We start from the raw sequence: 19,732 nt of genomic DNA on the forward strand, positions 1-19,732 counted from the left end.
TTGTTGATTTAACAAAGGATTAGGACTGGCATTTTAAGTTACTTTTCACAGTGATGAGTTCTGTCGGTACAATCTCAGGAACACAAAACAATCTCCTGTAGCATGTTAGCTAAGAAATCCCACAATTTTAAGGCAGCTTCCTAGGATGAGGTGTAGGATGACCCATAGCTAAAGAACAGAGAATGCGTTACAGGAAGATCGAACTCCTAACCTTGCTTTCACTGCACCATGCTTATTGGCCACATCAACCAACCAATCAGAGAGCTAGGCAGCACAAAATAAGACTGTTGGAAAATAATAAATATCACTGTTGGAAACTCCATGTTCAAATCTCTAGTTATCTCTCTAGATAGTGAGACTCACCCAACCTGTTTTACATACAAAATCATAGACTAGTTTCCCTTTGCCCTATAACACTATCAGAAAGCCACCTTCTAAAAGTTAGTAACCCCCCAATAATTAAAATTCATTTAATCTTTAATAGAAATAAGAAGATACACTTACTGGAGAAAAACTAAAAAGAAATCATTGAAAACCATAGTAAAAATGTGAGGTTAATATTTTGTATTCAGGCCGAGTTCCCTGAGTTAACCCAAGGAGTTGAAAGAAATACAGATACCCAAATATCTCTCCTCAGTGACTCTTTTTTGTTTGTTTTTTTTTTTTAAAGATTTATTTACTAATTTGAGAGAGAGAGGGAGAGGGTGAGAGAACAGACATGAACAGGGGAAGGGGCAGAAAGAGAGGGAAAGAAACCTCAAGCAGACTCCCCGCTGAGCAGGGAGCCCAAAAAAGAGCCTAACAAACAGTCCAATATGGTCCTCTATCCCTGGATCCTGAGATCACAGCCTGAATGGAAACCAAGAGTCAGATGCTTAACTGACTGAGCCATACAGGCACCCCTCTCCCCTCAGTGATTCTACTGGGCATCCAGGGTTGAGAACCACTGATACAAAAGAACAAGGTTTTGCTATAGCTGAGATTTCCTTTCTAGTTGTCTTCTTTTATTGGTAAGCAGATATATTTTTTTTTTAATTTGTCATGGTTCCATAACAAAAATCTGAAAACAGAACCTCTAGGAAAGGACAATGCTTCCTAATTCTTCAACATGACAGCTTAGGCCTGTGAGAGTCAACCAATCAAAAACAGCACATTCATGAAAACACAGAAATCAAGGTAAGGTTGAGTTTTTATTGCTTTGGTAGAGTTCGAACCAAATAAGTAAAAGGTATAGAACGAGAAACACATTTACGGGAAAAGAAGTAGGGATCCTTTTCTTCCTACTGGAAGGCTTTTTCTTCCTGTGGCTTTTCTCTGATCAAATGATGTAGGATTTTGTGTTTCCTTAAATAACCATGACATTTGACACCACACCTGATGAATCCTACAAACAGACTGCCTGAGTATGTCATGTCCTTGATTGAAACCCCTCATTATCCTCAACACCTTTCAGAGGGACACCCAATTCTATGATGTAAAAGAACAAAACAAAAGAAATAAAAATTTCCTGAGGTAAGATTCCTACTTACCTGCCCAACCCCAAATCTCCCTACTCCCATGCCCATTCTACCCACTCTCCACTTATGTTCCCAAAGATGAGAAGTTGTTTCAGACATTCATTCCTTTGCTCATTTTGCTGCCTCAGTCTGAAAGTTCCTCTTCCCAACTCTAGCGCTCTTATGAGGAACAGCTCTCCATTCAGCCCTTCAAGAGTCAATTCACACATAGCTCTTCTTTCAGATATTCCTTTTTTTTGGGGGGGGGGGGAGGATAAGTCTTTATTTGAATAAAATGATAGTAGATATTATCAGTTTATTTTTTTTTTTAAATTTGATTTTATTTTTCCAGTGTTCCAAGATTCATTCTTTATGTTCCTTTGTCCAGACAACACTTCCTGCTCATAGAATTGATCACTTCCTATTCTTTTTCCACCAGGGTCTCTGCACCATTCTATAATAGCAATTCTAAAAATGTGCTATGCTGAAATCAGGGTTTATCCAAGTCAGCACAATTGGCATCTTAGTCTAGATAACTGTTACACCATGTTCTAACATCAATGTAGCAAATGTAACAGTATCCTTGGCTTCACTAAACACCTGGAGAACTCCCACTCAAGTCATGACAGCCAAAAATATCTCCAGGCACTGCTACATGTCTGGTGGGAGTCCGAGTTCAAAATCACCCCAGCTGACTATATGTGCATCTTTGTTATCCCCTAATAAACCTGTAAGCCTCATAAAAAGCAAGAGTATTATGTTTACTATAATATTTAGGATTTAGCAAAGTGCCAAATCCACTGTAGATTCTCAAGAAATGCTTGTTAAATGTATTATTACCTTGTTATACAAGGGACAATACCATACTACCAAAATGTAGAAAATCAAGTATATTAACTTATAGTCCTGATCATGATAATTCTTTATTCTTTAATGATTCTATCACCAATGAAATTCAAATTTTTAATTTCAACAAAACATGAAATTAAAATCCTTAAATCAACCCACCCATCACTAGAAGTAATTTATGTTGATTTTTATCTGATTTTAATACAAAAGAAAATGAGATTGGGATCTAAGATCACATCTATATGGATATAAAACTTTTAGATTAAAAATTGCTTGAATTAGTTAATTGATTCAGGTTTTTAAAAAATGTTCATACTTTTTATGTTCCCTGAATATTAGCTTTAAGTAATTGCTTGACTTCTTAAAGAAAAAGTTGTTAGCACTTGTTATGCCTTGCAAATAATTTTTTCAAGTTTTATAAATTAAAAAACACCAAACTTAATACAATCCCTTGCTAAGTCTCCTCATTCTATTAATATTGGTGGCACACATTTCTATGATAGAAATGACAAAGCAAGAAGTTTTTAGAAATCAGAAACATATTACTTTAAATTTAAATGCTTATTCAAAATAAGTTTTTAAATAGAATTGCAGTGCGAGAATTCAAATATATGAGCACAAATGCACATTATACACAAATACACATAAGTTTTTAAATGTATATATTCTATGGTAATGATTTTAAATCTTAAAAGATTAGTATTTTTCCATTATTCAATTAACTTCTTATATCCAAATTATGATAAATGACATTTGAAATAGAAAGTTAGCAGTAAGTTCTTTCCAATTTTAAATTATATCTTATCTAAAAAATGGTTTAATTTGAAAGTACAATTCATGTAATTTACAGAAGGTTTATATTCAGTGGTTTAATGATGGTATGTTCAACTGAGAGACAGTGTAGTCATATGAGCTCTGGTTATCTATTAGGTAAACATATTTGAGCAAATATACTTTACATTCTAATGTAGGACACTAAATGGTCTTCATTTTTTTTTTTTACTCTTTCTAATGATGAAGTTAGATATTAAATAACTATAGTCTTAGTGACAATTTCAAATTAACTTCATTTTACAGAGAATCTGAACTTTACAAACAAAGCCATTGACATTTTCATTCAACCTCAACTACCTTTTAACAAACTAAAAAATACCTTTTGTATTTAATATCCTGTTCTTTCACATATATAACAATAGAAATAACTGTCATCTTAATCTAATTTTAACTTTGCTATTCTTAAGGCTTAGCAGCTTTTTAATTTTTCTTCAAAGTTTGGCACTATAATATTTTCTAATGCTCTAGTTATGTCTTAAAAAATCAATAAAAATCTAGACAGGTAATTTTGTTTTTTATATTTCTTCATGTACTAGTATATCTTATTGTGAGTTCTAGAAAACTAACACTTTAAACTAGAGGTCAGTGAACTATGGCTTGTAGGCTATTGCTACCTATCACTTGTTTTTGTATGGAACATTAGCAAAGGCAGTTTTCACATTTTTTTAATGGTTGAAAAAAGTAAAAAAAATAATAATAATAGCATGTCATGAAAAGGGAAAATTATATGAAATTCACATTTTAGTGTCTATAAATGAAATGTTATTGGAACACAGTTACACTCATTTATGTACCTATTTCTATGGCTGTTTTTTTGGTTTTTTGTTTTTTAAGATTTTTTTATTTATTTATTTTACAGAGAGAGAGAGAGAGAGAGTGAGATCACAAGTAGGCAGAGAGGCAAGCAGAGAGAGAGGGGGAAGCAGGCTTTTTGCCAAGCAAAGAGCCCAATGCGGGGCTCGATCCCAGAACCCTGAGATCATGACCTGAGCTGAAGGCAGAGGCTTAACCCACTGAGCCACCCAGGTCCCTCTATGGCTGTTTTTGAACAACAAAACAATTAGTATAGGACTCTACATAATTAATACGTAAATCTGGGGGACAGGACACAGTATGTTCATAGGAGATTTCTTTCAGCCAATCTGAGATGTTGATCATTAGTAATAAAACACTTACCATGATGTTCATTCAATATTTGGAAAAAATTATTGAACTGGTCAAATCAACCATTTACTTTTTTGAGATGTACCTTTCTTTACCATATCATTGAAATCTTGAGAGTTTGGAATTCCTGTAATTCCCCACTCAAAATCAACTTAGATACCTAGTGATGCAGCAATGACTCTGAATCTATGAAACCCAGACTAATGTTTACCATGTCTTGGTAAAGCTGTTATGCCTGGTTTCTAGTTACACTGTTTTGTAATGAAAACGAAACACAGCAAACCAGATCAAGCTTAATTTATAGTCTTGACCCAGTTTACATTCCAGCTTAAACACAAAAGGAAAAAAAAAAGCACAAATTTGGTAAATTGACCAAAAAATTGAATTCCTTGCAAGCAAACATTGCTAATAGGTATTTAAATGATACAAAAGATTATCATCCTCTATTAAGGGTCTTAATGCTATCCAAGCTATTGAAAAAGCTACAAAAACATAAATCTTCAGTAATTCACTATTTGATGTCATAACTAAATAGATTATAGTCTGAGCATCTGCTTATGGTTCAAAAGTTACCTTTGAATAAGATTTTCTAGCCAAAAAGTCTGATTATTTTTTTTTGTTTATCCTCTGGATCATTGTCATAAGCCTTCTTAAAAAGGGGAAAAAGGCTTTAAATGTCTTGAAGGGAATGCAGAATTTGTTGGCAATATCTAGCATGATCTTGTTATTATATTATGTGGCTATTAACAATAACAATTACTATATTTTATTTTGAAGATTGCTGAAAACCTCTAAAATGAAAGTACATATAACATATTTATAGATTTTTATACTTAGCCAAGTATAATAGTCTGTAAAGAAAAATTTAAAAATCACTTAGGTACATTAAAAAATGTATAACTAGGAACAATGTTCAAATACCTCTGATATGTGTCTCATAAGATAAAGCTAGTGACAGAAAAATGATATAATAAAGAAATATTCTATTATGTATTAAAAGAAATATTAGGTTTTTAACTAAATTCAACCCCTTTGCGGTTGCTATTAAAGTTATTTAAACTGAAAGTTTAGAATTGTTTTTCTTTGGCCCCTAAGATGAATTGTAAGAAGCCAGTTTACTGCAGCAAAACAAATAATGCCATATTCCTGAGAACCAGAAAGATTGTTATTTCAAACACATGAACCTAAGAAGTAAGGTCTTCTCCTCAACATCAAAAAACTAGTTTTACTGAAGGCAATCTTAGAATGGAAGGAGCATTAGAGGTCACCCAAGAAATGGGAACCACCATGTTTCCTCCCAGGTTACGTGAGAGTCCATGGCAATTCTAACAACACTAGACTCATTATTAAAATTATTTCCATTAAAAAGAAAATAAAACCATAATTATTTTCAATTATCATATCATCTTTGTAAGTAGAGATGGTGGCCCCCATATTCAAGCAGATTTTCTGGTAAGAAATGAGGTAAGGTATTTCATTAATAGAAAACCCGTGGGCCATAGCCGATTGAAAGTGCATTGTGTTTGGAACTCCAGGCTCAAATACAAAGGTGTAAGAAATCATGTATAAATTTTGACCTCAGGCTCTAACTTCAAAATTGAAGAAGCTATCAAAAGAGTAAGTCCTTTTTCCAAATCCAACCCAAATCTTTGGGATGAGACTCTAGTTCACAAAATAAAATTTTCTCTCTACCTTTCTGCACTCAAATATGGAAAGATGTTTTTCATTTCTTTTTGCGATATTAAGAGATTCCCCAGCCCAACCCTTACCCATCGCTGGAATCACACCACCAGAATTTTACTGGAGATTGCCTTATGACATAAAAAAAAGTATTAAATTTAAATGAGTTTTCCATGCTTACTAAAAAGTTAGCATTTGCTGTCACTTTAGGTGGCTTTGGTGCTGGGCACTTACCCAAGTCCCTGGATCTGTGGAGTCAGCTGTCCTCCATGTGCCTGGTTCTGGTGCATGTGACTCAGTGTTCAAATGCCTGGCCTTACCAAACTTTTTCAGAAAAGAGTCAACCCTTCAAATGAGAGAAGAGTTGCTCATTATGAAAAGCCTTTTAAAAAAAAAAAATAGAGGGGGGTGGGGAAACCCTGGATTTTCAACAAGCAAATGCTTCCTCGGTCTCAGAAGATTTTGCAAGACTAATCATCACCAACATGAAACTTGAGCTTGTCTTTTATAGACCTTTGTTTCCTTCCAGCTACATCTCTTTCAGTTTTCATTTCATTCCCTTGTTCTTTTTCTCCTACCTGCTTTTGATCTTCTATTTTATACTGCACAGAAGTCTTGTGTGGTATGTGTGAAGCGAGCCATCGTCAGCCTGATGAGGGAAAGCCTGCGGGTCCAGAAAAAAAAAAAGATTATAAAGTAAGAAACAAGGCCTGAGATTGGATTGGGAGTCCGTCTGCACAGTTATCAATGTCCTGTTATGCTTGTGAAAGATGCCTGGCCCTTTCAATACTACATTTCAGGTAGTGATGAAAATGGGATATGGAATATCATTGTGAAAAATGGTTTGATTGGAATCATAATGACTAAGAGGCTGTCAATGCAAAAAACCCAACAGGACCCAATTGTAAAGGAGTTAGACACTGAATCCACTTCATAATTTCTGCTTTTATTTGGGGATCTCCAAACAACATGCCCCATCAGCCCTTGGAGACCTTGGACCCAGCAGGACGTCATCTAAGCCTTCCACTCCAGCAACCATTATGATTTCTCATTGGGAAGGAAAGTGGGAAGCTGAGATTCAGGTGCCACGGAAAACATTTCAGGATATTTTGACCAAAGTAAAGCTTTACCTTATGCACACCTGTGCTTAGGAATGACCAGATGGCAGATCGAAGCCCATTGTGTAGATTTATAGTACTCCACCAGCTGTTTAATAATAATGCCTGTCCGGAAAAAGCACATTATCAGTAATACCCTAGCATATAGCTTGATAAAATTTTATTGTATTCAATTGGTTCAAGATACTTTAACAACATTTACATTCTCAATTGCTTCTTACAGAGGCAAGTTGCCTATGGCTACTGTGAACTGAGATTAAAATCTAAGAGTTCAGCCTTTGAAGATTTCTAGTCCATTCCCTGAACCAAATTCTCTCTCTAAATGGCAAGTGAACTTAAAGCTAATGTAACTACTAAAAAAATAATAACTGGAGGCGATTCACATAGCCTCTTATGTCTTGTTTAGTGTTGAGAGAGAGTTGGTACTTTATAGACTGAACAGATCCAGGTTTTTCAGAGAAGTGTCAGCTCCATAAACTTAAAACACCATTCTACTATGAGTAAATATGAGATACACGAATCTACCAATTTTTTGAATACCACTAATAGAAATTTCCTATATTATTTTTTGGTTAAGAACTCTTATTAAAAACATAAGAAAATGATTCCAGGAAATCCCTTGTAGGTCTTCCTAATTATGTTGACAGGAACTGCAGCTTTTCTTCATCCTCCAGAGACTGTTTCATTCAATAATGAAGCTTTTGAGCTAGGTGTTTTCAAGCAATGTTTCAGGTTTTACTTTGAATACATGTCTGTCATGTTCTTTACCATTTTGAAAGTTAAAATGAAAATTCAACAGGTTCAATCATCAATTAATAAATTCTGTCACTTACAGAAAAAAATCAGTAGCCTCTATCCTATGAGAAAAATGAGCATTTCATAAATATTGAAACCACTACCCACATTCTCTAAAAGTTGGTTAGCTAAAAAGACTGTAATTCCATTATAGGCTTTCAGCAAGGAAAAGATGAAATAGTTGAGATAAAGTAACTGACATTATTTGTTATTATTTTGCCATTAAAAATGTAGTGAACAGTAATGTCATCCATTCCACTAACTTCTAAGAGAAAATTTTATCAGTTTTCTGAAAACTCCAAGCCCTTTATTATGGGATTTCTTGTCTTACAAGCTATATCACTTGGCTGAATATTTGATTAGTCGTACCTGAAGCATATGCTTGTATCAAGGAATAATTTTAGCTAGATAAAATATTCATTGGTATTTGATAGCACCAGAAGTGGAAATCTGAGTAGTTATTCTGTTAAAAAAAAAAGGGGGGGGGGTTATTAAATGTTTTGTAATCAGAGGAAAGGCCACCTATGAATGCCCTGCAGTTCCTAAAGCAGGCTGAATTTAGACCTCAAAGACACCTGGCCAGTAACAGTTTTCCCCACACTACATGGCTCACTCCCAACTTCCTTTAAAAATCATATAACTAGGGGTGCCTGGGTGGCTCAGTGGGTTAAAGCCTCTGCCTTCGGCTTAGGTCATGATCCCAGAGTCCTGGATCAGCTCATGATCCCAGGGTCCTGGATAGAGCCTGCATTGGGCTCTCTGTTCAGTGGGCAGCCTGCTTCCCTTCCTCTCTCTCTGCCTGCCTCTCTGCCTACTTGTGATCTCTGTCTGTCAAATAAATAAATAAAATCTTAAAAAAAATCATATAACTGAACTCTGTGTCTGAATAGCTCCAGCTAGAAAATGAAAGTGAAAAGCCCTCATTGTGCATGGAGCTATACTAAAACATAATGATAATAAGTCAGTACATTAGGATCTTGCTAACAGGAGAGTTACATAATTTCTGTCATTCAACCTAAGGATCTTTCCACTGTGAAACACAAAGACAAGTCTTTGTCTTTTTGTTATTAGAGTCAGACCTAGAAAGGTGAAATTGACAATCACCAGCCCCCTGTGTAAGGAACAAGGGCAAAGGTTAATTTCCAGGCTTCTCACAAAGTTCTCTCTCAGGGATGGAACTGCCCCCAGGGCTCAGTCTTTGCCCTCTTCACCTCTAGATGTACATTTGCTTCCCTGGATGATTCAGTCTCATCCAGTTGTAAAGCACTTACCACTTTCTAGTGTACTAAATAATTTACTTACTTCTGGGTCTTCTCCCTCCAGACACTCACCTGAATGTAATCCCTCCTGTGAGTTCTCCTGTTCCCTGATGCTTGCCTAGCACCAGGAGAATGCCTAATATGCATATAGTGTTCAATGACATGTTTTGAATAAATGAATGAATAAAAAAGAGCAGTACAGGATTACAGAAAATGTGTATTACTCTTATAGCTTGTAAGTGGGGAAATATGTTTCTTTCAAAATTAAAGGAAAAATTAAATAAAGAAGACCAGTTTTACTCTAATTTTCTATTAAAGCAAAGTTTAAGCTTCACACTAAAGAACTATATTATAAAATGAACATAAGAACTTTGTACCTCTTAACCTCTATGCTTGATCAAGTTTGTACCATGTGAATGTTTAGCCTCACTTTCAGAATTACTATTTTTATTTTATTTTATTTTATTTTATTTGACAAAGAGAGAGTGGAGAGAGCACGCAAGCAAGAGCACACAAGCAGGGGGAGCATCACGCTCCCCCAACCCGAGCAGACAGCCCTACATGGCGCTCCATCTCAGGACCCTGGGATCATGATGTGAGACCAAGGTGAAGGCAGACGCTTAACTGACTGAGCTATCCAGGTGCCCCAAATTCCTGTTTGTTCTAAAATGGGTATTAAGGAGGGCACGTGTTGTGGTGAGCACTGGGTGTTTTACTCAACTAATGAACTGTTGAACACTACAACAAAAACTAATGATGTACTATATGTTGGCTAACTGAACATAATAAAAAAAATAAAATAAATAAGAAATAAAATAAAATAAAATGGACCCAAACTCAGTTAGATAAAGGAACTCATAAAATATATACTGGTAATTTTTTTTAGTTTGATATAACCAATTAATCTAGCAGCCAGAAAATAGTTTTTGGTGTCCTAGATTCTCCCCAGTCAATTTTCTTTTTCTGCCGTCACATGGGCATCTCACAGATGCACCCCAACAGGCTTCTTACTGCAGAGCTGAGTTGTAAGAGAGCTATGTTCTTCAGGTCCTTACAAAATCAGTTGTAGCCCATGTACTCTATAAACAAATAAATTGGCTCTATGTCCTAATGAGATTTCAGTCCACATAGTATTGTAGACAATTTATAAAAGCAGATTTAGCCCCACTTGAAAGAGGGCCCACACAAGATTTATACATAAGTGCAATCGATTTCCCAGCTCAACAAGTAATTTAACCAAATATTTCTAATCTCAAGAGTCTAAAACCGGAATAAATTACCCTTACTTCTTGATCAGGATAAATTGTTAGTTGATAAGTTAGCAAGCAGCAATAAGGCTAAAGTTTTACTGTATTGTAGGCATTGTTGCACAAAAAAAGGGGAAAGGTTATTAAAGGAATGTTAAATTTATTACTTTAAGACCATCAGTGGAAACACTGATAGATCATTGCTCTTATATCATACGATACTTAAAACCTCTGTTTTGTTTTGTTTTTGTTTTTGTTTTCAGGTATTTCTAGAGACTCCCCTTACAGAAAGATTTACTGATATATTCTAGATAATTTCAATGAGGATTTCACGGTGATTACAGTATTTATAGTACTATAATTTCTTGCTAGTTATTTATTTACAGATGATCAATTCCAGGAACTAGCTTTACTAGGTATCTGATATTGAATACCTTTAAGAAAGCTTTTAAATCATCCCTACATTTAGAAGGCATTTCCTTGTTTCTTGGATTACTTAAGCACTCTCATTTCTGGAAACACCTAGTCAAAAGCATTAAATTTAAAATAATTGTAACTTGGAGTGCTGAGGCTATAAAAGTGCAATTACTGTATCAGTTCACCGATACAGCCCTATTTGCCAATAAAAGCACTGAAATTGTGGTTTGTATTTCCAGCAAATCTTCATTGAAAGCCACAAACTGGATAATGGTAGGAAAAATTGTTCTAATCATATCTCTATTGTCATAATAAGGCAGGCCCAATCCTTTTAAAACCAAAACTTCTAAGAAATTTCTAAGCCAGAAACATAGAATACCACAGTAGCTTCAGTACACATTTCAGGATGGTAATTCATCTTGGACATTTTGGTCAAGTTGGGTACCACCTCTTTTATAAAAGAGGAAACAAACTTCAAAGACTACAAAGGCTCAAAAGTAACTTAAATAAGCAATGTAAGCCCCCTGGTGAATGGGCATAGGGTACATTGAGTTTGTGGCAGGAAAGAACCAACTGGAAGGCACAAGTCTTGCCTAAGGACAATGGTTAACACTTTTTCAGGTGGTTGCCATCCAGGAATAAATACTCAATAATGTGGGAAATTCAAAATTTTCAAGAAAAGAACAGATCAAGGATTTTATTTGTAACTACTTGATTTTTATATGCTGCCTCCCATTTGTAAACAATTTTTCCATATTTGGACTGGATTACAACTTTGAGCTACCAATTTGCCACCATGACTAAAGTAAAAAGTCAATGGTATTTTCTTATTAGAAAAAAAAATGAGATAGTTTCCTGCTAAGATCTTTTCCTTTTTAGGCAATACTGCTGAGTTAGTGACATTTTCTTGAGTCACAGAGTGAATTCCATGCACCCATTTATATATTCATTATGCTAACTAACCACGAAGCCCAAACTCACAGTTTATGTATTTTTATCATATAATAAAGTACCACATCTTGAAGAGGAAAACAGTAAGTCCAAATTACCATCTTGATACTAGTTTTACTATAGTCACATTAAAGGAGACAGGTCATAACATCACTCTTTGACACATTACTCTTTGACACATTCAGGAAGGTATTCAGTAGCATTATCCTAACAAAACAGAGAATAGAGATGAAGAACAAAATGTTATCTAGTTTTTCAAATCTATAGCTTTGACCTACAGAAATATATGTTATAGGTGAAAATGCAATGCATATGTAAAATATTCACTCTCTGAAATTTCTTCATGAATGGTGTAATATTAATCAATTTTTCTCCATCACCATTTTTTTAAAAAAGCATTTGATTCCTCTCCACATAGTCAACATTAAATATAATCATGAGAGTACATATAGAGATAGAGATGACAAAGAAAGAGATGAGATGGTAGAGATGATAAATACAGAGGAGAGGGAGAGGCAGAGGGAGAGAGTGGTTTGTTATTGGTCCTGTTCCTTGGTAGAACCCTGACTAATACAGCAAGCTAATGTTCTACCTTTCCTGCTAAATCCCATCTCCCCAACCTAACAACTTTACAGATTTTTTTTTCGGTTTTTATTTGCACCCAAAGTGAAAAAAAATTATTTATTCACAATAAAGTTTATCTTCTCAGAATCAACTCATCATTCCTGACTGAATGAGTCTTTTGGAGTTCTGATTCTGTCCCACGCATTCACTGCCTGTCCACCTTTATCTCAAACACAGAGGATAGAATAATATTTTTTTCAGCAAGTTTAGATTGTGAAGTCAGATCAATGTATAAGTTAGCTGACTTTCTAAGGAAACGGTCTACTCCAGTCATAGTAACTATGTATGTTGGAGTGTTAACTGTTTTTCCAAGTATAAAAGCTACCTTAATAACTCTCTGAATCATATTAAACAAAATGAATGACATGGTTTATTCTTATCTACCTTATTAAAGTTTCAGAAGAAACCAAAACACTTGAATGAATAATCCTAAATCAGCATGGAATTGAGCCCGTGTACTCCAAGGGAATATAGACCATTGGCTAATTCTGCTGGGCAAAGGATTTCTTTTACATATGCTCAGGTTTGGTGAAGTAGAATCTGATTTGCCTCCAGTTCCCATCCTTTCATCCCACAGTTAAATACTCTGCTTATGTAAAATAAACTGTCCCAACTACTTTGTGTTATTTGAAAGTCTGTGTATTTCTTCCCCACAATGAACATAGATGGGTATATTAAGGACACCAAAAAAGTATTTTGCAAACAGACACAATTCTTTCTAAGGATCTGGTATCCTTTAAAAATTATTTTTGAAACATTTGTTAACCTTTATATAACCAATTATTAGGCCAATTTTTTTTCCATTTTGCCCAATAAATACTTTGAAAGGTGAATAGTATTACATTTTTAAATATAAGAGAAATATATCAGTATTCTTATCTGATCTCTCTTCCCATCTCCTTTACCCTCTTTCTGAACACAGGTATGTGTAGTAAGCCTTTCACAAACAAGGAATCCATTCAGGACTTGGTACTTGGGCCAGTTTCCACTCAACAGGTTTCCTATGCACTTGTAGGTGCCAAACAGCAACTCCTGTGTTTCTCCAAAAAGAATTCTTAATAGAGAGGGGATTAAACTCTAAGTGGCTTCCTGATTTCATCATTTCTGCAGTCCAGTGTTAGGTTGCTGAAAGGTTACTTCATTTATACCATCAGGAGCCTAGCAGGCTTTAGAAACTGAGTGAATGATGTAATGATTTTTGTTTGGGTGTATGTGTGTGTGTGTGTGTGTGTATGAAATACTAGAGTAGCTAGCAATCTGTTGCATTAATAGCACAGATAAATTTTTTTAAAGATTTTATTTATTTATTTGAGAGAGAGAGAGACAGCATGAGGACTAGGAGAGGGAGAAGCAGGCTTCCCACTGAGAAAGAAGCCCAATGTGGGGCTCTATTCCAGGATCTGGGATCATGACCTGAGCTGAAGGCAGACACTTAACCAACTGAAGCCACCCAGGCCCCTTAGAAACATATACACATTTTTGAGCATCTCTTCAGTTTTTGAAAACAACTTTTCTGTGATGCTTTAAATTTCAAATTTAAATGCAAAATGTGAGACAAAACATACTGTAATTACAATAATAGTATATATAGTAAAAGAGAGATAAAATTAAATGAATTCATGTATTTGCCCAATACTAATACTCAACTTGACCCTAAGCAAATAGTTACTCATTATCTGAATATAAAAAGTAAAATGTCCTTAGGGTGGTAACACACCCATCAATGTCTGGTCTATAAATGCCAAAAGCCACATTGCAACAAAGTTTCCATATACTCACATTCCATCAAATCAATATATAATCAAGAGGAAAAAGGAACCAGAGCTCACACTGAATGGAGGACTCTCCAAATTATCAAATTTGAAATTAAACAGGAGAGAAAACATTACAACTATTGTTTTTATAAATATAATCAGTCATCTAGAAAATGAGTTTAAACAGATATAATAAGTTCCCAAGAATAATTTATGCAAAGTCCAATCAATGTTTTCAGGTTTATGCAAACCATGCCTGATACCATCTTGGTAGTGATTTCTGGTCCTAATCCAGTATCCCCTGTCCTCTCTGAGGCATGGGACTACTGAACGTCCATATTCAAACCACAAGATCATGCAAGGTTATTTGTGAAAATGTATTGACTTGGACCCACACTTGAACTCTCACCTTAAAATCAGGAAAGTGTTTTGCTGGACTAAAAAACTTAGAGTCAGTTCAATAATTGCTACTTTAGACATCAAAATTCTAAAGAGTTGTTTACTGATAGTCATCCTAAACAATTTTCCTTCTTTTCAAAGGAGGTGTGCCTTCCTCAAGTTTTAAGAAATATAGGCTAGACAGATTAAGAAGTGTCAGGAAACAAATACTCCATGTAATCTGAGATTAAAGAATAAAATTAATATATTTAATAGTTTAGCATGGCTTTAAATTGATTTTATTTTGTATAATTCCTTTATTACAAGGGTAATATTCTAGCCAGTGATACACATGGGTTTGTTTTTTTGTTGTTGTTGTTTAATGAGGACTGACCACAAGGTCCAGTATACTAGACATTTACTTTAGAAAACTTCCAAAGATCAAACACATTTTTTCTTGAAACTCACTATATTATTACATTTGTTTATTTTTAGCCATAGCTACAATAGATGGTTTCCACCTACTTCTAAACTGATTTAAGGGATATTGTACATAAGAGGAATAGACATAATAAAGCTATTATGAAAAACTCAAAGGACAAGAATCAAACAGTGAAAGAGGAATGAAGTTTAAGAATCTGTAAAGGAACACTGACTAAAATATGAACAGTGTCTTCTATAGCAACTTTGTAAAAAATGAAGAACACATTCTTTTATGTACTATTTCTTATCACTGCTCTTAAAAAAAAAAAAGAGTTGAGAAAAAACATTAAGTGACAGGTATTTTTTTTTCTTTCCTGTAAGTCTCTCAATGACCTGAGAATTCCCCTTTTCTTCCAAGTCTCAGCTCTCACTTTCTACAGAAATCATCATTGTGCCAGTTGTTTTTAATTGCCTTCTTAATATCTATTCACTCCATCTCCCTTTCTAATAGAACACAAATTAATTTAGTGGGTAATGTTTCTGTTTTAAAATACTTTAGCTTTCCACAGTCCCACGAATCAGAAGATGGGCTTGAGATGTAGTTCTAGGCAAAGAATATATTGTATAAACTGCAGTTAAGTATTGGGCTTTTCATAGTGTTACTGTCTTCCTGAAAACATGGGCAAACCTTTGCAATATATATTTTTCTCTTTCCCCTTTCCCTTTATTTCTTCCTAGAATTGAGAAGTGATGTCTATAGGGGAATCTCTGTTTTTGTAAATATGAGGAGAATGGCCATGCATTAAGGATGAGGATGCTGAAAACCAGGGGAAGTCTGGACCTCAATGGCCTCCAGTTACCCTAACAGCCGTGGAGTACTGTTTGCCTCCAGACTCCATTTACATGAAAGAGAAGATAAATAAAATAAGACACTTTAACTGAATTTTTGTGACCTACAACTGAATACAACCTTAACTCAGACTCCCTTTACATGCCTCAGTGCCACCCTGCATTAGCTGCTCCCCTCTGTTTCCACAGCATCTCCTACAAACCCAAACACAATCTTTTCCTCTCCCTCGCTGCAGCCGAAATTTCAGGAAGACAGAGATCATGTCAAGCTTTCAAGCCCAGGCCCTCAGAACCTTGCTCATATCTGCATAGCACACAGTAGGCACTCAGTACATTTACTGAATGGGGGAATAATAAAGAAATCATCATATAATACCCACTCATCTCTGCATCTACTGCTAACTGCTACATCTATTACTACAGCTAGGGTTTTTTAAACCCAGACTATTGAGGTAGCTTCCTTGCTGATTAAAAATCCTTCCTTAGCTTCCCATTACCCTTAGCATAAAATCCAAATCCCCTCCATATTCTGGGAAACCAGGAACTACTCTGATTTTATCTTTTTTCCTTTTCCTCATTACATTCTACCCACACTGGTTTCCTTCCATTATTGAAACATCCCAAGTTCATTCTAACCTTAAGATCATTGTGCCAGATGTTCCCTTTCCACAGATTTTCAACGTTGGCTCCTTCATGCCCTTCAAATCGAAGCTTAGATCCCCTCCTCAGAGAGGTCATAGCTGACAAGTGAATCTAGAGGAACTCATCAAGTACTCTATCCCATAACCTTCTTGCAGCTGTGGAGAAAAATACTCCGATTTCTGCAAAGTTAGGGCCTTCCGAGAGCATTTTACTGAAACTTGGAACGAAAGCTAAAACACAATCCTTAGAAGGTAATTTAGGACTGACTAAATAACGAGAACTTCAGAGAGCTTTATCTCTCTTGAAGTATGTGTTTACATTTTAAGGAGAGATGAGACCCAGGGCCATGGACACATTCCAAAAGAAGGACCTAAGTTCCTTCCCATTTCCAAGGAAAGTCTCTCAAAAAGGAAGGAAAGACAGCTGCCCCGCTCTCCTGTATAAATGTCCAGATTCATGGGAGGTGAGCAGGGGGTACTCATCTACAATACAGACCCCATATATGTTGAGTGACAGCTGGCTTTCACTGCATTGCCCAGAAGGAAGAAACTGTGGCACAAGGGAACCTGGACATTATTATTTGCTACAAATAAATAATAATAAATCTGTCTGCTCCAGAAACCTCATGTTGGTTTTCAGGATAATATTAATAAATACATTATTATAAGCCTAACATCTCCTATATTTGTTATACTTCTTGTCATTATCTGACATTCTGTATCCACACCACTCTATCGTGATCCACAGGTTCAGCCTTTGTTGTGTTTATAGCTAGTGTCTGAAAGAACTCCCAGTAGGAGATCACCAAATACTAGTTGGATGAGCAAATGAATCAATTACTAAAATGACAATGTTTTGAAGAGCTGGATTACAGAGTTTTCCAGTGAAAAAACAGAGGGGAGATTATAAATTTTAGAAAACAATGGCTGTTTATTTTGGGTGGCCTCTTAAAGAATAGCATATGTAACATATATTTGAAAACTGAGGTTTTTATAAATGCCTGGAATAGACACATTTTTTTTAAATGGGCTCATTTCTTTATGACAGCTACTAGCTGTGTAGTTGACGAGATTTTTATTTTCTCTATAAACATTGAATAATTTATCTGTATTCCTGCCCAGCTGCAAAGCAATTGAATCAGGCAGGACCAACTGCTTTTTTTTCTCAAAAAAGCAGTTTCAGTTCTTGTCAGAGGTCTGAACAAGAACACAGTTAAATCCTCAGAGTTCTGCAAATACATTAACTAGAAACTTTAAGAGTGTATTTTAGTAATTCTCAACCTCTATCATGTGAATACCTATAAGAATTTGAGGAGGACTACACCTTAATGCCATTTCAAGATGAGTCACTCTCAAAATTTACTCTGCAGAACTTGCAGATTAGACCTCTTAAGCATCATATCCACATGGATATTGAAAAACATCTTCAAATAATTTTCATTTTGGTAGAGTTGGTATTGAGCTCTTAATTCTGATAATATTTGTACTATTTGCTTGAGCTGAGCATCTCATTGTAGAAATAAAACAAACATACTGACATTATAAATATTGGGTAAATACAATTCTTAAAGATCCTCCAATGGGACTGGATTCCATAATACCCAATGCTTTCTGAAAGATAAAGTCTGGGTAAACAAGAGTTGAGAATTTAATACTGTATAGTTGTGCCTCCAGCATAATCCATAGAACAGGATGCCCTGATTGGCAGGTTTGAGCCTCTAGCCTTCTCAACAGGTATAGTCTTACAGTTTAAAAAAAAAAAAAAAGGTGCACAATAATCTATTATTTTGTACTATTTCTAAAGATTATCTATACACTTTTTGTCTGGGTTTTCTTAAAATCATCTGATTTCCCAAATAGACATCTCTCCTGAGAAGAAAATGTGTTCATACCCCAATATCAGTATTTCCAACAATTTATCAATGCAAAATAAATTAGTTCATGAGCCTCTCATAATTTGGTAGATGTAAAATAATCCTCCAGAAGCTAGTACTTAGAGAGAAAGAAAAAATCAAGTTCCTGAACCTACAAAAATAAGAAATAAGATCTGGAATAACAGTAACACCATAAACATCATTATATTATATATTATACCTACACATTATATACTTTTGTTATTATGCAATATACAAATTATGTTATTATGAAAAAGTGATGTTCTTGCTAATTTCTAATCCTTGCAAAGAAAATGTTTAGGAAGGCCTGAGTGAGGGTCAGCCATACAATTTGCAGGGCTCAGGGCAAAATGAAAATATGAGCCCCTTGTTCAAAAGCAGGAGAAAACTTTATCTGTTCTTCTATAGTCTCCCAAACTATCATGGTGATTTTTATTTGCATCTAATGTTCTGCTCCCTTGGGAATGAAAATACCCAAGGCGTCTGCTCCACACCCATGCCTGAGCCATGCTGGGGACAGAAGGCAACAGAAGTCACTGGGTGGAGTCAAGGGAGTGGGTGACTTGGCCCCCAGCCAGGGGAAATAAGGAGATGATAGGAGGCAGAATCATATGTAAGTAGAGGATCCAAGATCTCTGTGTATGTTCCTTCCTTTTGACTACAGAATACAAATTTAAAGATAACATTATTAAGAATTTCAAGATGACCACATTGCATCAAGTCCTAAACAGGGGACCCTATATGATTGCCCTGTTCTCATACCCATGAACCTGACCTTTCTTAAGGCAATGAACAGTCTCCCTGTTCTAGATCTGGCTCTGACTTAATTTGTCTCATCTATTTCTTTTTTTTTCCTTTTTTTTAGTTTTTATATAAATTCCAGTTAGTTAACATACAGTGCAATATTAGTTTCAGGTATACAATTTAGTGATTCATCATTTCCATACAGCACCCATGCTCATCACAAGTGCACTCCTTACTCCCCATTACCTACATAACTCATCCCCTCACCCACCTCCCTTCTTATAACCATGTTTTCTTCTCTATAGTTAAGACACAGACATACAGTTCTTGGACCCAGTTCAAGTATTTGCAAGGTGAGAGTACAGGCAATCATCACTAATGAGTATCAGATAATCAATAAGGATTAAAATACTTTTTTTAAGATGTGGAGAGAATTTTAAAGATAGAAAAAATCTTAAGTTATGTATCCCAACTCTTTCATCTGACAACAAGAAAACCAAGGCCCCAAGGAGCTACATACTCAAGGTCACCACAAGCTGGTTAGCATTCAGACAAGGAATGGAGCCCACCCTTTCTCACTCCCAGCCCAGACCTCCTTTAGAAGAGCTGAATGA

General features: G+C 35.3%; 1 protein-coding gene across 3 annotated transcripts in view; it reads right to left on the reverse strand.

The window, feature by feature from the left end:
• ZPLD1 (zona pellucida like domain containing 1) overlaps positions 1 to 19,732 on the reverse strand; it is a 236,288-nt gene that overhangs the window by 60,749 nt on the left and 155,807 nt on the right. Inside the window, exons 1-3 of one of the 3 annotated variants that reach the window (XM_059164266.1) lie at positions 7,154 to 7,267; positions 6,602 to 6,687; positions 6,258 to 6,369 (exon numbers count right to left, since the gene is read on the reverse strand). The gene's annotated coding sequence lies outside the window, so the exon portion shown is untranslated. Of the gene's footprint in view, positions 1 to 6,257; positions 6,370 to 6,601; positions 6,688 to 7,153; positions 7,268 to 19,732 lie in introns of those variants that run through there. The other 2 variants (XM_059164267.1, XM_059164268.1) reach the window with 2 other exon arrangements.

The sequence above is a fragment of the Mustela lutreola genome, chromosome 2 (genome assembly GCF_030435805.1).
Source record: "Mustela lutreola isolate mMusLut2 chromosome 2, mMusLut2.pri, whole genome shotgun sequence".
NCBI classification, from domain to species: Eukaryota; Metazoa; Chordata; class Mammalia; order Carnivora; family Mustelidae; genus Mustela; species Mustela lutreola.